The following is a 19,356-nucleotide window of genomic DNA, read 5'->3' on the forward strand; positions in this document are numbered from 1 at the left end:
TGCCCCAGGGCTGAGCATCAGTGAGAATAAACATGGCCCCAGTGTTGGTGGGCAGAAGGAGGAGGAATAGTGCTCCATCATCGCTATTCGTCTAAGAAATAGTGCCCCATTGTTGGTCTAATTGGGAGGAATAGTACCTCATGTCATTGGGAACAATACTGCCCCAAGGCCCGGATGAAGGCTAGCAAAGGGCCACATCCGACCCTCGGGCCTCAGTTTGGAGACCCCTGTTCTAGGGGATATCTGGTTTATATATTGGATACCTACAAGTTTGGCTGATGCCCACACTTTTTGTGTTAATAGGAAGTTATAATTATTTTTTGTAATTACTTTACCTTATTTTCATAGATTGTGTTATCACTTGTATTATCATTTGTAAGGTGCCTGTTGCATGGGTGTAAAGGCATTAGTGGACCAGACTCCCAGTGACAGAATGGGGTCACACCATGCACCTAGTGCAGACCTCATGCATGCACTTACTTAACTCCTTCAGCTCTTCTGTACCATGCGGCTTGATACATGAGGTCTTAATACCGCAGGTCCGGTTTCAGTTACCTATGGGGGGCCCACCAGCTAGGGAGAGTGCCAGAATACTGATCGCTTCGCTACTGGAGGACCTGTCACCTACGCCAGGTACCACGCTTTATGGCCGGCTGCTATACATTCCCACCAGTTCTTGGTTACCCATGACAACTACTCTTTTGCTCCATCTCTTCTCATGATTTAACACTTTGTAGTATCATCCCTCCTGTACCCCATTTGTGTGTTTCACAGGTTGTGTTCTTCTGATACACCATGTACTACCTTGCACACTTTTGAATAACTTCAGACCAGGCTTGAAACAGTGCTTTGCTGCAATTCTTGTAGTGGAAATAAGACAGTCACAGCAAACATGTTCACAGGACCCTAACTATCTATCCTGTGTTGCCCTGGTGTACCTTTACTGGAAAAGTCTCATATGTGGAAAAGTCCTTGCAGGTGCAGTCTCTTAGGGTGGAAAGTTGCACTTTGCTCTGGTCTACATCTTTCCTGGATGTGGACCTCCTTGCTTCCCATGTGGCCCTGTCTCCTCCCTGAGCCCGGCCTTTCCCCTATATATATTTCAGGGTGGAGGGTAGAACCCAAAGAGCCCAAGAAACCAGTAGAACCCATTTAACCCTCCTCCCACCTAGGCAGACAATAACTGACTAAAACAATAACCCCATACAACTATGAACCTGCCTACAAACACTCCTGGAGGTAATTGCTATCTTGAAGACTCATATGAAGAACTAGGGTGTAGAGTATTCACAGTCTTCTTTCAAATTTATAGGTTGCTTTGAAGAATCTAGTATAACAACAATGCTGCTTTAAAGTACACCTAATGTTAAAAAAATAAATACATGAATAAAATAAAGGGCCCGCCAATGCTGATTTCCTAGCTGTTTCTGCCTGTTTGTCTGTGACTTTACTACAATTTTACTTTCTGAACCACTAATCAGGTAAGTGCTAGCCAGGCAACCAGCATCTTCACAAGAGGTCCATACACTACAATGACTACCTACATATTTCTTTCATAACTGTTTCTCTCTAGGTGTTGCTTCCCACTGTTACAACGCCATAACTTCCGGTAATACATGTGTTTTACCATGCAATAAGGCAATGTGCAATAAACTTCTTATTGTACAACAACACACATTAGTGCTTTAACTTTGTGTGCTGCAGTACCATTAACGTAGTGTGGACCCCCAATGTCCAAATAGGGAAATGTACCTATGCTGAAGAGCTGCATGTATGTTGTGTTTCGCGGCACTGAGGAAGTGCAGGTCTGATTTTCGGGCCATTGGCGTGTATTGATAGCCATTTCTAAATTACATAACAGAATCTACAGCACTGAAACAGACTGCAGAGGACTAAAGCTCTTTCTAAAATTGCATGCATTGTTTTTATTTTTACCTCTCTAGGTCCACAAACATTAATTTCTAATGCAAGGAACTGGAATTCTGACAAAAACTGTTTGGGGTCACAGTGGTCTCAATTAACAGATTGCACACCTTGTATAATATATACCCATAAAAAATACATGGAAAGGACCTTCTAGAATCAAACCACAAAAGGATTTATTATAAAATCTGTATTATAAAAAAAAAAACTGTGTCTGAATGATTTAATTTGAGTGATCAACCAGCAAAAGCCTTGTTTTCCCCAAAATTCATTGCATGTGTTAAAATAAAAACCAGCTTAGACTGAGGGCAGTGTATCTTTTCCAACACTAGAGGTCAGATGGGCTTGATTGGGACAAGAAGACATACCAGTTCTACTGCAGGAAACAAGCTTTCTCACATTCAGCTTGCAGTTTGCTTTTTCAAGCTTGAAAATTGTGGCATAGAACATCATAAGTAAGAAATCAAAATATGCAATGATAAAACATGGAAAGAAAAATATCAGTCAAAAAAGAAAAACTCTGATTATCCTAAATATAATAATGCATTTTCATTTTTCATTCTAGAAAACAACACGCCTATATAATTATCTGCTTCCTACATCCCTGGAAGATCTTTTCCTTCTAGTCATAATGCTTAGGACGTGTCTTGAACAGTCTATTACCTCCTTCTAACCACTGGGAAGCATCAAGATTTGTAACACGCAAACAAGGGTGAATCCTCAGCAGACTTGATAGCAGCCTTTTGTTTATGATCTTCTTACTGCAGCTAAATAGGTCGACTGATTGTTCTTGACATAACAAGTCAAATGTTGCTAGGTATCATCAGGGTTAGGCTAGGTTCACACCCTTGCATTTTAATGCAGTTTTTACAAAAAAAAATTATGTGCATTGATGCGTGTTCGCACATGCGTGACCTGCAGTGTCTATGTGCTTTTCATAAGTTTTTCCTGTTCAGCAATAAATAATTATTTACACTATGACATCATTACATTTTTGACTTTGTGATATTTGCTTCCTGGATTCTTTGTAGTGTGTATTAGTGCACATTAGAGCAATCAGAGAGATGTCTGCTTCTCCTGAAATTCTTTCAGCAGTGGCAACAATTGTAGCAGTTTTGCTAGAAGAGGAGGAGATGGAGAAGAGGTGACAATATTGGCTCCATCCAGTGACTGTCAACCACTAACAAAGAGGGCAGATTTGGGTTATCTACAATGACCTTCAAGAACATAAAGATAAAGGGCCAGATTCACAAAGACTTACGACGGCGTATCTCCTGATACGCCGTCGTAAGTCCGAATGTGAGGCGTCGCATCTCTGCGCCTGATTCATAGAATCAGATACGCCTCACTGTTGCAAAATATTAGTAGTAAAGTGTTTTAGTATTTTGGTTTTCATCACACAAATGTATAGTACAAATTATTCTATAAAATTCAAAACAAAAACATAACTTTCTGCACATCTTTTGTTAGAAGCCAAAGGAAAACACGAAAAAGAGGGTGTAATCTGTGTTTAGACTATTGTGATGTAAACTGCATGACATACAAACATACAAAAATAAAGAAAAATCATATAATAATTTCAGTTTTCTTTTCAGGTACATTGCAACTGGCAAGTCTTTTGCTAGTCTGCATTATGATTTCATGGTTAGGAAGTCCAACAGTACAACATTGCTTGTCTCTTCTGGGAGAAATGCAATTTATCCAATTGCATGGGAGCAATTGATGGGACACACATACACATAATAAAGCCAATGGTACAAACAAACGTCAACTGCCACGATCTATAACTGGCATTAAAAGCAAGGAGCACATGGAAGGGGGATGCATGTCAAACAACAACAAAGAAAAATTCCCAGCTCAACTTACCAGCCAGCCTGCAACAAACCAAATGGTCCCGTCTAACAGTTCACAATGAAAACAGGGGTTTCATTTGCAAACATTTGCAAATACATGCATAACGCATCAGCTCTACACCCCTGTTATTTATACGACATTTGTTGTCCACACTGCATAGCATCATGTGGTCTGATGGCTATTTCTGTTGCAATTTTGTGAGCATTAATTTCTTATTCGCTTTTACATGTTAAAATGTTTATTCTGGTAATGCACTAGGTGCGTGCGCCTTCTTGTCCTTTTTTTTTTGTATCTATTGGATTACCCTGTCTGAGGAGGGCTGCATCCGCCTAGTATCCAGAATTATTATTATTGTCCTTCCTGCTTTCCACTACAGAGGACCTCATGGCGCTGGAAGTGTTTGCTAGCTTGTGTGTTATAATCTAAAAGTTAGACTGTTATGGCAAAGAAAGGATTTTAAGCCCCATAAACACAGGCCGAATGTCGGGAGACATCGGCCGGTTCAATAAAAACAGGCTGATATTCGGCCTGTGTGTATGTCGGTCTGTCCGACAGAAGCTGTCCATTTGGCTGGCTTCTGTCAGACGAGCATGAAGGAAAACCAGCAGCCGACTGACTCCCGATCAGCACTCTCAGGCCAATGGCAGAGAGCACTGATCGCAGTGCTTTGGTGGTGGGCCGTCCCCCTGTCAGAACACAAAAGCTCAGCAGGGGAGGTTGCTGTACTAAATTCGGATGGTTAGCACAGTGGCTCTGACTTGAGTACAGTGGCTCAGAGTTTTCTGTTTTTTTTCCATTCAACCAGCTGGGTTGAACAAAAAAAAACTTGTAGCATGTACCAGGCATAACACACATAAGAAGTTTTGTAAGACATTGTCAGATAACTTCCATGTTATGTACAAATGCTCAAAAAGGTTAAAAACCAATGGTAAAAATCTATATGTGTCAGTTGACCCTTAACTATTTATTTTTATGACCAGCTCTCTTTTTTCCCGTCGTGATTCCCGGCGGTCTGTATGCAAGGCAGGCTGGAGAGGAATCACGTTGGGAAAAACATTGGTTGTTTTCCTGACAGAAAAACCGGTCGTATGTACAAGGCATAATTCTTTTGCATGTATGTACTTCCCTGGTGGCACAATTTATCTTTAAAATATCCAATGCAAAATTACAAGGTTATATGATGAATTATGGTCTTTAAAGACTCTGGCACATTCTATGGAGTGCAGTGGTATCTCTTAAAAGGGGGGTGGCAAATCTCAATAACACGTCAAATGTACTTTCTGTCCCCAAAAGGGAAACTACCCAGTTAAAGCCAACCTATCTAGTGACAAAAAGCAGAATTGTGTCATTAACACTTTCGTGCCCATTCTATGGAAAGAATTATGGAGTAAACCCTACATGTGAGAGAAAGTGGGGTCAGAAACTATGGCAAACATGCATAATTCATGTGATCAATTTACAACTCCTCTGGCAAATGCAAAGCACATTATATTCAGTATTTTTCTTTCAATTGTCTTTTGGAACAAGGTGAACATATTATATTGTAAATAAAATAGAATTACAAATATTTGGTTTACTTTTGAGTCATGTATGATGTTTTCACATGCATGTTTTTACTACCTTCAAGCTAGTCACAGCCAAGTTCTGCAAAAGTCAAATCACAAAACTAAATTAGAAAAAACAGAAAGTGCAATCAGCGCAAACATATATGTGTACTAATATTTCCCGGTCGTGTGTAGGCTTTAACGACGGGGAAAAAAACACACATGCTCAGAAGCAGGTTATGAGAAGGTAAATTGGCATAATCAGCCCAAAGGGTGTTGCCAATCGAATGGAACTTCCCCTTTATAGTGCTGTTGTACATGTTGTACGTTACCGCGCTTTGCTCGAGCATTTATTTTTTTCACGATCATGTGTATGCAAGGCAGGCTTGACAAGAATCACGTCTAGAAAAACGTTGTTTTTTCCATGACATTAAAAACGTTCGTGTGTATGCGGCATAATATGAAATGAAGCAAAAAAGGCAATAAACATAAGGACATCTACACCTGACAATTGCACAGCATTTTTTTCTGTATATTTCTTAAAATGAGTCTTTGTGGCAAAGTACACATATTATAGTATTATTATACAGGATTTATATAGCATCAAAAATATCATTGATTTAAAAATGATTGGCTGATCATTGATTCAGAAAATAACATTTTTACATGTATGTTTGCACCGCATTCAAGCTAGTCACAGGCAAGCTCTGAAAAGTCAAATCAAACCTCTGGATTGTCATGCTTGTGTGGTTGCCAAACCACTTGTCTCTCCTGAAAATTTATGCAGCACATACTTGTAAAGTTAATCATAAAAAACAGCAGGAAAGTTTCGTAATGCAGTGCCTTGTTAGGACTGAAGCAAAACAATTTGGACTCACTTTCCCTCTTCCGAATGAAAGAACTTGATGCTGACTGCTGTGGATAAAAGTTGTCACCAATGACTTCCAGGCTTTTGCCTTTCTCTTTCTGTCTTTGTGGTGGTGGTGGTTTGGGTCATAGAGAAACAAGGCTGCAATAAACAATAAAGTATCAAACTCTGAGGTTCTGTGTGACAGTGTGAGCACTTTGCAAGGTATCCAGGAGACTGCCTTGTTACATGGGGTGGAAAACACATAAGAATGCATCATACATGCTTTCTTGTGCACTACTATTTGGTTTCTAAACTAAAATGTGCCTCAGTGATATGAATCAAACAATGCCTCTGAAAAAGTCCATGATAAAATCCAACTATATGAAAACAGGGAGAGATCGTCCACAAAGGGCAGCTGATCCAGACGTAGAAGCAAGCTCTGTGTATGTCTAGGAGCAACAAGAAAGGGACAAGGTCCTCTAAATGTAGTATATTTTGCACATTTATTAAAAGGCAAAAAAGTTATCCACTAACATTGTGCAGGATAGAAACAAGCATTTGTACAGGGGGATGCCCGCAGGGCTAGCATCCACTGAGATGTCACCCGCAATCATCGCACATGTCCAGTGAAGGAGGGGAGGCCAGTGACTTAACCCGGAGGCTGAAGACGGAATCTGTGCAGGGCCGTGGAGCACAGTGTGGACCGCAATGAGGACAGTCCTCAATAGAAAATGCGTAACGCGTTTTGAAGCATGCACAGCAACACCAGGAAGTGTCCTTGGTAAATCTATTGGATGGGGCAGAGAAAAGCTTTAGAGTCCTAATGGTGAAAAAGATACACAATATTACCAAAAGTATTGGAACGCCTGCCTTTACATGCACATTAACTTTATTTGAATCCCAGTCTTAGTCCATAGGGTACAATATTGAGTTGGCCCACCCTTTGCAGCTATAACAGCTTCAACTCTTCTGGGAAGGCTGTCCACAAGGTTTAGGAGTCTGTCTATGGGAATGTTTGACCATTCTTCCAGAAGCGTATTTGTAACGTCAGGCACTCATGTTGGACAAGAAGGCCTGGCTAGCAGTCTCAGCACTAATTCATCCCAAAGGTGTTCTATCAGGTTGAGGTCAGGACTCTGTGCAGGCCAGTCAAGTTCCTCCAGCCCAAACTCGCTCATCCCTGTCTTAATGGACCTTGCTTTGTGCACTGGTGTGCAGTCATGTTGGAACAGTAAAGGAGGCATCCCCAAAATTTTCCCACAAAGTTGGGAGCACGAAATTGTCCAAAATGTCTTGGTATGCGGATGCCTTAAGAGTTCACTTCACTGGAATTAAGGGGCCAAACCCAACCCCTGAAAAACAATCCCACACTATAATCCCCCTCCACCAAATGATTTATGTCTGGAAGAAACCGCACCCCCAAAAAAAGGTTTATAATATAAATGCCTAGAAGTAATATGAAAATATTTAGTGCCTTATTCATATTACTTTCCAGCTACAGTGCATATAATAGATATAGCTGATAATAAAATTAATAAAAAGAATAGGCTAATTAAGTGGATACTAATGCATTTAGGTCTCAAGAATAGTGCTGATTTCAATCTCTTCCTTTAAGCTTCCAGGTGTCAAAGTATCTAAAGTGTATATCCAGAAGGTCTCCCTTTGGCACAACTTAAAAAAATGCTCTGCCTCAGGGAGATCTCTGGACATGGCCTCAATGATCTACACTTGCAGACCTAAGGTGGACTTATTGGCCCGGATTCACAAAGGAGTTACCACAGCGTATCTCCAGATACGCCGTCGTAACTCCGAATGCGGGCCGTCGCAACTCGTCGCCTGATTCATAGAATCAGATACGCCTCACAGTTGCCTAGATACGAGCGGCGTAAGTCTCCTACGCCGTCGTATCTTAGGGTGCATATTTACGCTGGCCGCTAGATTTTCACGTAGAATATGCATATTAGCTAGATACGCCGATTCACGCACGTACGTGCGCCCGGCGTATCAAGATACGTTGTTTACATAAGACATACGCCGGCGTAAAGTTACCCCTCATAAAGCAGGGGTAAGTCATGTTAGGTATGGACGTTGGAAACGTACGAACAGAGTCGTATTTTACGTTGTTTGCGTAAGTCGTCCATGAATGGGGCTGGGCGTAGGTTACGTTCACGTCGACTAAGCATTGAGTGGGCGCAATTTACTTTGAAAATTCGACGTGACACTGAGCATGCGCGCGCATGCGCCGTTCGAAAAAAGCGTCATTTACGTGGGGTCATGATTAGTTTACATAAAACACGCCCACCTCTTCCTAATTTGATTTAGGCGTGCTTACGCTGGCACATTTACGCTACGCCGCTTTAACTTAGGACGCAAGTGCTTTGTGAATACTGCACTTGCCTCTCTAAGTTGCGGCGGCGTAGCGTAAATACGATACGCTACGCCCACTTAAAGTTACGCCGCCCTACCTGAATCTGGGCCATTGTGTGCATCTCGAAAATTTTGGTGGGCACTATGTTTATCGCCACCGCCTTCAATAAATTGTCTTATGGGTTGAATGGTGCAACCAAAGTACAATAATACAATAATTTGTCGCACGCTAAAACAATATATCATTCACATGTCCAAAATAGGGACACCTTAGCTTTTCTGGATTTAGAATCGGGACATGTTGCCAGTAATATCTTTGCTAGGAATTATACCAAGCCCTATGCAGGTAACTCATATTTGCACTACGACAGTTGCCATCACCCTCTATGGGTCAGAAACATCCCCAAGGGGCAGTTCTGTCATTTGAGACAGAACTGTACCAGAGAGATTGATTACACCTCCCAGAGTGCAGTATTGAAACAAAAATGTATAGAAAATGGATACCCAAAGCACCTGGTGGGTGAAGCCTATAACACCTATATTTCAGGCAAACTACCTACATGCCCCAAAGATCAGAGCATGCAGCCTCTTAGCTTTATCACTCAATTTCATAGTCAGCAACACAAAATGGAATGTATTCTCACAAAACACTGGGGTATCTTTTCTCAAGACCCTCATTTGCAAACTATTATTGAAAATAGGCCTACAGTCACCTTTATTAAAGCTCTGACTCTTATAGGCCAAAACCTCTACTTTCAGAGTGCTTAAGGTCAAAGACCTGATTGTAGAAAGGTCAGAATGGGGGCGTGGATGAGCAGCGGATGTAGCCGGGCACGTCTTTTTTTGTCCTCTCCCCCGAGACTCCGTGCTATTGTCCTGTTGGCACACATCCTATTTACCCGATCAGCTTTAAATCAATAACGGCGTCTCCCTGCTTATCCTGGCTGTCTGTTCTGTGTTTTTTTCTCTATGCCAACATGTCCAAAAACGTTAAAGAAAACCACCCTCCGGCGGAGGACCTAGGCCAAGATGGCGCCTTACCTCAGCGCTCCTCGAGGGACTGGTACAAGGAGTCCGCTCTTCTCCTGGTCACTGTCCAAAGACCCTCCAACTCCTATTATCACCCCCGGGGGTCAGTTGGAGTTGGGACAGTTTGGCACTGTTCCCTTGGATAGACTGGAGCAGTGGATATCTTTGCTATGCCCACTGCACCTGCTATGGATACAGAGGAGCCAGAGCCTACGCTTCATGATATATTAATGGATGTTACTTCCTGTAATTCATCTAACACTTACTGAGATTAGGAGGGTTAAAGCAGAAATATCCTTTGTGTGCCAGGACATGCAAAAACTGTAAGAACGCATATCAGCCCTGGAGGGGTGAATAAGTACATTAAGAGATAATATGGTGCCATTACAGAAGGATGTTAAATATAATGGACAACTCTCTGAACAACATTCTGCACGCCTTGATGATATGGAGAACAGAATGCACTGTAATAATGTGTGCGCCATAGGCATTCCTGATCAAGGGCAAAAATCCAGTGAACTTTATAGAGCAATGTCTGATAGCTTTCTTTGGAAAATAATCTTTCTCTCACATTTGCGGCAGAGGGGGTGCATAGAGTCCCAGCGCGCCCTGTGTCACCTGGTAATCCGCAGCGCCAATTCTTGTTTAAACTATTGAACTATAAAGACAAGGATGTCATTCTCTCCAATGTGAGAACCATGGGCAGCGCTCTAGTCATGGATAATTCTAAGGTATCCTTGTTCCCAGACATTTCAGCAGAACTTCAAAAGCAATGTGCAAAATTCACAGACATCAAGAAGAGGCTCCAAGAGCTTAATCTGCAATATGCAATGTTGTATCATGTCCGATTGAGAGTTGTGACACAGGGAGTGCCCTACACTACCAACACAATGGCTCGACAGGGAGGAAAGGTCACTCAGAGCAGCCGCAGCACAACGTCCAGGCACCACCTATATTTGAGTATTAAGCTACACTTTCTGCTGCTGTGAAACTCTATACCACCGTTTTGAGTTTCCACTGTTTCCCCCGGTTGGAGGTCCCATGTGGAATGACTGTTCTGACACTAAAATGGTTGGGGGGTCCTGTTAGCCACACATGTTTTTCTTTATTTCTGTTTTTATTTTGTCCCAAAGTCTTATTTCTTTTATGGAGCTGTTCTTAATGGATCACTTATCATTGATGTCTATAATTTCTTCCCTGGTGTGGTTTTCTTTGGGCCGTAGATCTAGTGGGAATGAATCCCGTTTGGTCCCTATGAACTAGTTTGTGCATCATATTTGCGGGCAGTTTTTGAGCAAATGGGTCTGGGCGCTAACTTTATTAAGTGGGTCAAAGTGCTATTTTACCCTTCAGCCAGGATTAGATGGGGAATTATCAGAGCATTTTACACTTTATAGGGGCACACGACCAGGGTGTCCACTTTCACCCCTCTTATTTGCATTGGCCTTGGACCCCTGGCATCAAGGATATGGACGGAGGACCTTATAGTTGGGTTTTGGCAGAGTATAGGAACAGATGTAGCATTCATGTATGCTGATGACACCCTACTATATTTGGGAGACACTCAAGGTACCTTACAGGCTGTAATGTCTTATTGTAGCTTTTGGCACCCTCTCAGGTTTTTCCTCTTCTTCAATACAGGTTACTTTATTTCATGTCATCTTGTGCATATTACTATTTTGTATGTCAGTTTGAGATATTTGGTCATATGTCACTACTGTCTCAGTTTGTAAAAAAAAAAAAAATATTTTGTGATGTTTCTTGTATTTACATACTTTTGGTTTGTATTATTATAATGTACCTTGTTCACTGATGTGTATTTACTGACATGTATCTAAACATAGCTTTCTTGTATAAAAGAAAGGTCAGAATGTTAGGCACAGAGAATTCTCTGGGATCTAAATACCTGTGTTCACACCATGCAAAGAATCATTTCCAGGTATGATAATAGATCTATCTGGAAGTGGCTTTTCTTGCTTTTAGCAAGGTAGTAATGACAGACTCAGAGAACCCCCATCTCGTAAGACCTGGGCTTTGCAGTTGTCCACTCCCAGGATGTGGACCACATAGATTGCTAGACAGTGAGTCTCTGTCCATGTGATTATCTGTCTTACTTCCTTCAAGGCTGCATGGCCCCTGGTGCTCTCTTGGTGGCTGATGTAGGCCACAGCTGTGCACCCTGCACCCTGATGGCTTTTTCTTCCCTTTTGTTATTCTTTTTTCTTACCCTTGTCTAGTTTTTTATTTTTTCTCTGTATCTCATTTTTTTTCTTTGCCTCCTTTTTTTTCATATTTACTTTTTTGTATTGCACTGTGCTCCAGGATATTGATGGGGAGCTTGGCTTCCACTGATGACCATGTTCCCTGGATAGTGAAAAACTGTAGCGCTCCACCTCAGTCTGAAAGGCTGGCATCTGTTATTATCACTTTCTAGTGATAAGGTAGGAAAGGCTTCTCTACTGCTGTGGCTATACTGGAGATCCACCAAGCCATAGAGTTTCTTCTTCTTGGCTGGACAGGAGCATTGGTATGTCAAGAAGTTGCATGATGCTTCGAAGGGAGCTACCATGAGCCCAAGAACTCATTATTGTGGGATGTCTATTTGTCCTCATTTTTCATGCTTGAGCTCTGAGAGAGAGGATGCTCTTCTCTGAAAGAAAAAAACATTGCTTGGGACGTGTTGAGGACCAAACTCAAGTGTTACAGGTGAAGCGAAGGCTGGAGAGCATTTTGACCTGGATTCCCTGAGTTCTTAGAAAGGTAAGAAGATGTGCTAGGACCTTTATGAATACTCTGGGTATAGTGTAAAAAGTGCTCATGAGGTGGATAAATATGGATATCTATGGATGACAAGTACTCCCCTTGTCTCAGAGAGGCAATAACTGACATTGCAGATTCCATAAAAAAAATTGGGAATTTCTGGGATTTTCGCATTCGTTTTAACAAATGATAATGAATGTGCAGAATCCGACATAAAAATGCTTTATTTTCATTTTGTTGCGAAAACAGTTCAATATAGATAAAAGATTCGACATGGCGGTGACAATAGCGATCTGTGTCTGTCGAACCTGTGATCGAATGTGCCTAACCTAACTCTATTAGTCCAAGATTATTCGACATTATAGAGACATGAAGATTCGATGAAGCAGCTAAAAACATACGATCGCCACAAACGGACATTTATGGTCAAATGCTCTGCCCATAGGCTATAGGAGAAATCTAATGTTGGTTGACTAGTAATAATAATAAATATAATTATTACTAGTCATACAAAATTAGAACTCTACTATAGCTTGTGAGTGGAGCATTCGACCGGAAATGTACAATTGCAATGTCGTACAGTTTAGCTGCTTTGTCGAATCCTCTTAGAACATTCGACGGACACCATAAGCCTTCAATGACAGATTCAACCTTAATTTTGAATTTACGGACAAATGCATTTTTTAACGAAACAAAATAAATAACAACGAATTTCGGGAGTAACTAAATAAATGTATTTTTTTGACGAAAACGAAATTTCGAAACATAATATTTCCGTGTGCACATGTCTAGTAGAAAGGCTCCCAAATAGGTCATCCTGGTGGATAACGTGGGCTCACCTGAGGTGCAGGGTCTAAGCACTAAATGGTTTTCATCAGAGCTTCTGATAGTAGAGATGGGTTTTTCTGTTAAAAACAGTTGGTGGTTGTCGGGACCACCCCACCAAGATGTGAGCAAACCAGTGTCCAGTAGTAGATATAGCAGGTGGGAAATAAGCAAAAGCATAGTCAATAAACAAGCCAATGGTCAGTGGTGGCAGGTTGAGATCAGGCAGAAGGTTAGTCAGCAAACAAGCCAAAGATCAGTATTAAGTGGTTGCAGGTTGGGATCAAGCAGAAGCGTAATCAAGGAACAAGACAACGGTCGCTAACAAGTGCTTTGAGGTTGGGATCAAGTGGAAGCACAGTCTAGGAACAAGCCAAAGGTCGGAAACAAATGCTAGCAAAGATATGGATGGCAGCAGGAGTGACAAGAGCAAGATATAAGTGCAAAATAATCTAGCAAACAGGAAGTGCAAGGACATGGCTTAAATAAAAAGTTCAAGGTTCACTAGAAACAAGGTTCAAGGCAAGATTGTCTAAGGAATTGTCCAGGAGCTGTCCAGCATCTCAGGTGGCTCAGCAAAAAGAGATAATGCCAGACACAGTAGAGGTTGCAGGTTCAGGTTCCCAAGATATTTCTACTGGCCCATATCCTTCCCATTGAACCAGATATTGTAAATTGTACCTAAAGATCTTGGAATCAAGAATTTTCTCAACCACAAATTCTTCTTCGCCCTATCCCTCACCAGGTAGAGGAGGTGGACGAATTCTTTCAAAAAAAAGGATTTTCATGAAATGGTTTGAGTAAAGACACATGAAAAATAGAGCAAATCTTCATACTGTCGGGAAGTTTTACGCACAAGGTAACCAGGTTGATTTGAGCAGAGATCTGAAAAGGTCCCACAAACGTTTGACCCAACCCAGCAGATGAAATACGAACCTTCAAATTTTTGGTAGATATCCAAACTTTGTCACCCATATGTAGCGCTACCCCCTCAGGGGCCGCTGGTTAGATTTGGGATCGGCATAATTATGTTACCTCTGCGATGTGTCTAGGGATAATGATGATGGTGAGAAGCAATAACGGAATGTCCAGATAGCAGGGTGACATTTTCTATGCTTTATTACTGGTCTAACATGACCAACAGTCAACTGAGGTAGATAGACGTAGGTTGGTGAAAAGGAGAAACTTTGCAGATTCAGGCCTATAGATAAACAGAAGCAGTCCTGCTTCTAAAAGCAACTCTTTCCTCGTCGCAACTCCAGCCGGAGTGGGTAAAGTGCCCCTGGACAGGTCCCTCTCACAGGCCTGGCAGCCAGAGTGTCACTTAGAACTTCTGGGAAGGAACAAGTCTCTGCCACCGACATGGCTCCAATAGAATTAGGATTTGTAATGCGACCTCTGCCAAAGGCCCAGTACTTGAGAACATGGATGATAGAGCGAATCCTCCCAGTCAATAATTTGCCTGAATCTCCCTCAGGTAGACTTGTTATATTTGGGGCCACTGACTGACAGTTTGCAGCATACAACCTGTCAGTGTCCGGTCACCCAGATCCCAGATGGTTCGTCTAAGCCCTATTGGATCACCTGCCTCCGGGTTCACCTCAGACCGACTCTCCACCGAACAGCACAACTCGCTTGGGATCTTCTTAATAGAGATGGGGGACCCTGTAAGTCACTGGGGCCCTTTGGCAGCATCAGTTGCTCCGAGCCATGAGGGCCCAGAGTCAGGAACTCCACGTAGCACGTGCACCCCGGCCTGGTAGGCCATATCGCCGGGGCCCATGATGTGCGCACACCCTAAAGGTGGGTGCCGCACCTGGAACCCGCGAAGAACCCCGAAAAATGGCGTCTGCCACAGAAATACCCTCCCAAAGCATGCCCCGCGAGGGAAACACTCCTCTAATTGGCTCCTGGAGAAAGGGCGCCTCCGCCTGGACCCCTCTGGCGCCACCTGCCATCCAGAGATGGAACTACATCTCTGGAGCACAGGACGACCCACAGGACAGTTCAGGGCTGGCAACAGCCGAATTTAGACAAATCAACATGGATGAGAGCAAATAACTCTCTCATCCCACTAAATTTGACATAGCACCTGTACTGAAAAGTACACAGGCGCTACACACTCCCCCCACTTGAAATGACACTGTCCCCAGTGTCCTAAGGCATTCAGGCCTAAATGCCGGCCTAAATCTGCTAAACAGCAATAGAGAAAGTAGGAAGAAAGAAATAACAAAAACAAGTACATAACTTTGAGGTACAAATGTTAGCTGCCTTGAATACTATAGGAAGAACTATGAAATTACACAACACTACAATAAGAACAATATAATACACATCCCTATCTATCTAATCTGCCCCAGTCTCCGACAGCGTTGATAGTAGGTAGGATCAGTGACCTGTAAAAAAGAACAAAAGAACAGACATACAAAATATATACTCTAATATATTAATAATTTTCCTATTTACAATCTCCAAGGTCAGAGTTGAAACTGCACACTCGGGCCCGAGCGTGAAATTTCCCCCTTCTCCCAGGGAGCTATCAATAAGTGCTGGGCATTTCTTTTACCCTGGGCTGCAAGGAAAAAAAACAATATATATACATTTAAGTCCTGCAGATAAGAAACGTTGCAGAACACTGCCCCCTAGCGGTCAGTGCGCTGATACTACACGGCAGTCCAATTTCAATTCAAAAGGTACATCAGAAAAAGAGAAAGGTAGAACAGAGCATTTTTTTGCTGAATTCTCTTTCAGTGCTGCAAAGAAACGGATAAGACCCTATTCTAGATAACTGAGATAAACCCAACCCAAAGTTCTGCACATGCACCAGTATGTGGATCTGGGAGGGGAATAAACAAACAAAAACTTGAATAGGGGAAAAGGTCCTTGTCCATAACTTCTTCAAAAGCAGCAGGTTCAATAGTATAGGCATGGGGCCTACTTGTAGAAGCGTGGGTCAGGAAGTGAAATTTTGTCTCCTCTTGCATTGGTGGAAGTCACAGAGAAAACCTGGTCTGCTCTTCCCGGACACTTCATGACCACACGATCACTGGAAATATATGACGACCCCAGCTCCACTCCTTGAGACAATGCTCAAATTTGGGGTTAAGGCGAGCAAGGTTAAAGTCTGTGCCCCCCACAAGCCTGGGCGCATTCAAATGGGACCATATCTCATCATGTCCCCATCCTTCTCGTTCCCGGTCAACTTGGTGGGGGAGAGCGGGCGGCACATACGGATATTCCCATCCGTAATCAATGGCGACCCTGCGTATCACAACGCGCTGTAACCGGGCCAGGTTGGGAAGCATACGCGGGGCCCCTAACCCCGGCAGCACAATAGCATCCAGCGCCCGTCTAAGTACGGGCATGGTAGTAGGGATGGGAGTGGTGAGGGTAGGAGCAGGAACAGACTCACCAACTCCCCAGGTCAGCTGCGGGATGCTTGGGTTCGATGTGTCGGGCCCACGCGGTGCGCTCCGGCCGGAGCGTTTCTTCCGTCTTCTGCTCGAACAGGCACGAAATCCTCCGTAACCCTGTGACTCTGGGAACTCGGGCTCAAACAAATGGTCAATAGTCTCATCATCCGACAAAGACTGTAGTTCTGAGGAGTCGTACTCCTCTGCGGGCAAGTAACCGCATGCCTTTGATGGGTCTCTTGGCCAATCTGGTAGACGGCAGGCAGGTAGGCCTCGACCGCAGCCGTGGGAGGCCTTTGCAGGGCCCTCTCCGACAACAGCATGCCACACAGAGACCGCATTAGTTGTGGCGGTCTCCGGTACAGCTTCGGCCTGCGTGCTTGTCACACTGGACACACAGTCTCTTCGGTCCGTCTCGTCCAGTTCGCTTATCTTCAAAGAGCAGGATGGTGAGGCAGCGGTTAGTAGGGTCAGGGTGGACGAGACGGTAGTGATCTCTGGGTCGATAGCCTCTGGCTCGACGATCTCCACCGACGGGGAGGGTTCCGGCCATGGGATTTCCTCCTCCGCGGTAACAGTCCCGAAGATCCAGTTCACCCGATACTCCCGGGAAGCTTTGGCGGGTGACTCAACAGTGAATAGGTAGGCCCGGCATCGATGGCACCGGGCAAAAGGCGAAAACTGTACGGCCAGCTCCGTACACCGAGGGCAGGACAGTCCAAGGGCCTCTGATCCTCCGCTGTAATAAAGGACGAACTTGCCTTCCGTGCGCATCCGGATCCCCGTGTCAGTAAGGGGTACTCCGGCTGCGGCAAATATGGTGGGGACCCCCGGGGCAGACATGGGGGGCCTCAATCGCTGAGAGGCTGCGGGCGGCAGCGAGGGAGCGGACATCTCACATGTGGCACTCTCTCTCGTAGGCGGGCAGCAATTACTGGTTTGGCGCGAATCCTCACCCTATGTCTCACGCAGGGGTGGGTAGCTCCTCCCTCTTGAAGAAAAATGTATTCTCTGAACATGAAACAGGCGCACGTGCCTTCACTGCACGTACGCCCAGGTTTCTGCTACCTGAGGTTAACTCCTTCACCGCACAGTGAACACCCGACAATTCCTTGCTTTCGCAATAAAGTTGAACTCACGGTTTCGTTGCCAGAGGTAACAGCCCAATCCCGGACGAGCCCCCACATGTAGCGCCACCCCCTCAGGGGCCGCTGGTTAGATTTGGGATCGGCATAATTATGTTACCTCTGCGATGTGTCTAGGGATAATGATGATGGTGAGAAGCAATAACGGAATGTCCAGATAGCAGGGTGACGTTTTCTATGCTTTATTACTGGTCCAACATGACCAACAGTCAACTGAGGTAGATAGAAGTAGGTTGGTGAAAAGGAGAAACTTTGCAGATTCAGGCCTATGGATAAACAGAAGCAGTCCTGCTTCTAATAGCAACTCTTTCCTCATCGCCACTCCAGCCGGAGTGGGTAAAGTGCCCCTGGACAGGTCCCTCTCACAGGCCTGGCAGCCAGAGTGTCACTTAGAACTTCTGGGAAGGAACAAGTCTCTGCCACCGACATGGCTCCAATAGAATTTGGATTTGTAATGCAACCTCTGCCATAGGCCCAGTACTTGAGAACATGGATGATAGAGCGAATCCTCCCAGTCAATAATTTTCCTGAATCTCCCTCAGGTAGACTTGTTATATTTGGGGCCACCGAATGACAGTTTGCAGCATACAACCTGTCAGTGTCCGGTCACCCAGATCCCCGATGGTTCGTCTAAGCCCTATTGGATCACCTGCCTCCGGGTTCACCTCAGACCGACTCTCCACCGAACAGCACAACTCGCTTGGGATCTTCTTAATAGAGATGGGGGACCCAGTAAGTCACTGGGGCCCCTTGGCAGCATCAGTTGCTCCGAGCTATGAGGGCCCAGAGTCAGGAACTCCGCATAGCATGTGCGCCCCGGCCTGGTAGGCCATATCGCCAGGGCCCATGATGTGCGCACACCCTAAAGGTGGGTGCCGCACCTGGAACCAGGAACCCGCGAAGAACCTGGAAAAATGGCGTCTGCCACAGAAATACCCTCCCCCAGCATGCCCCGCGAGGGAAAAACTCCTCTAATTGGCTGCTGGGGAAAGGGCGCCTCCGCCTGGACCCCTCTGGCACCACCTGCCATCCAGAGATGGAATTACATCTCTGGAGCACAGGATGACCCACAGGACAGTTCAGGGCTGGCAACAGCCGAATTTAGACAAATCAACATGGATGAGAGCAAATAACTCTCTCATCCCACTAAATTTGACATAGCACCTGTACTGAAAAGTACACAGGCGCTACACATATAAAAGTAGGTAGTGATCTCTAATGTCTTTCAGTGGCCTACTTGTAATATTCCTGAGCCTTCTCCAAATCAATTTCTCCTGAATCCCCTGTAATGTAGTTAATCTATTGGTAAGAGCAGGAATTGGAGTTGAGATAGGGCTTTTGGGAAGTGGAGCTATATTTAGAATTGTTATAAGCAAACTCTGCCAAAGGAAGATAGTCTACCCAGTCATCCTGGTACTCTACTCTAAAGTTTAATTGGTCCTCTTGGTCTGACCATTAGATTGAGGATTAAAAGCAGAAAACAGATACATTGTTACACCTAAAGCTGAGCAAAAGCTTTTCCAAAATGTAAAAGTAAACTGTACTTCACTGTTAAATTCCACATCATCAAGAATTCCATGTAGTTTAACCTCCCTGGCGGTATGATTCTGTCAGATTTTAGTTGCTGAAAGCGGTACAATTATTTT

The sequence above is a fragment of the Rana temporaria genome, chromosome 1, assembly GCF_905171775.1.
Source record: "Rana temporaria chromosome 1, aRanTem1.1, whole genome shotgun sequence".
Classification (NCBI taxonomy): Eukaryota; Metazoa; Chordata; class Amphibia; order Anura; family Ranidae; genus Rana; species Rana temporaria.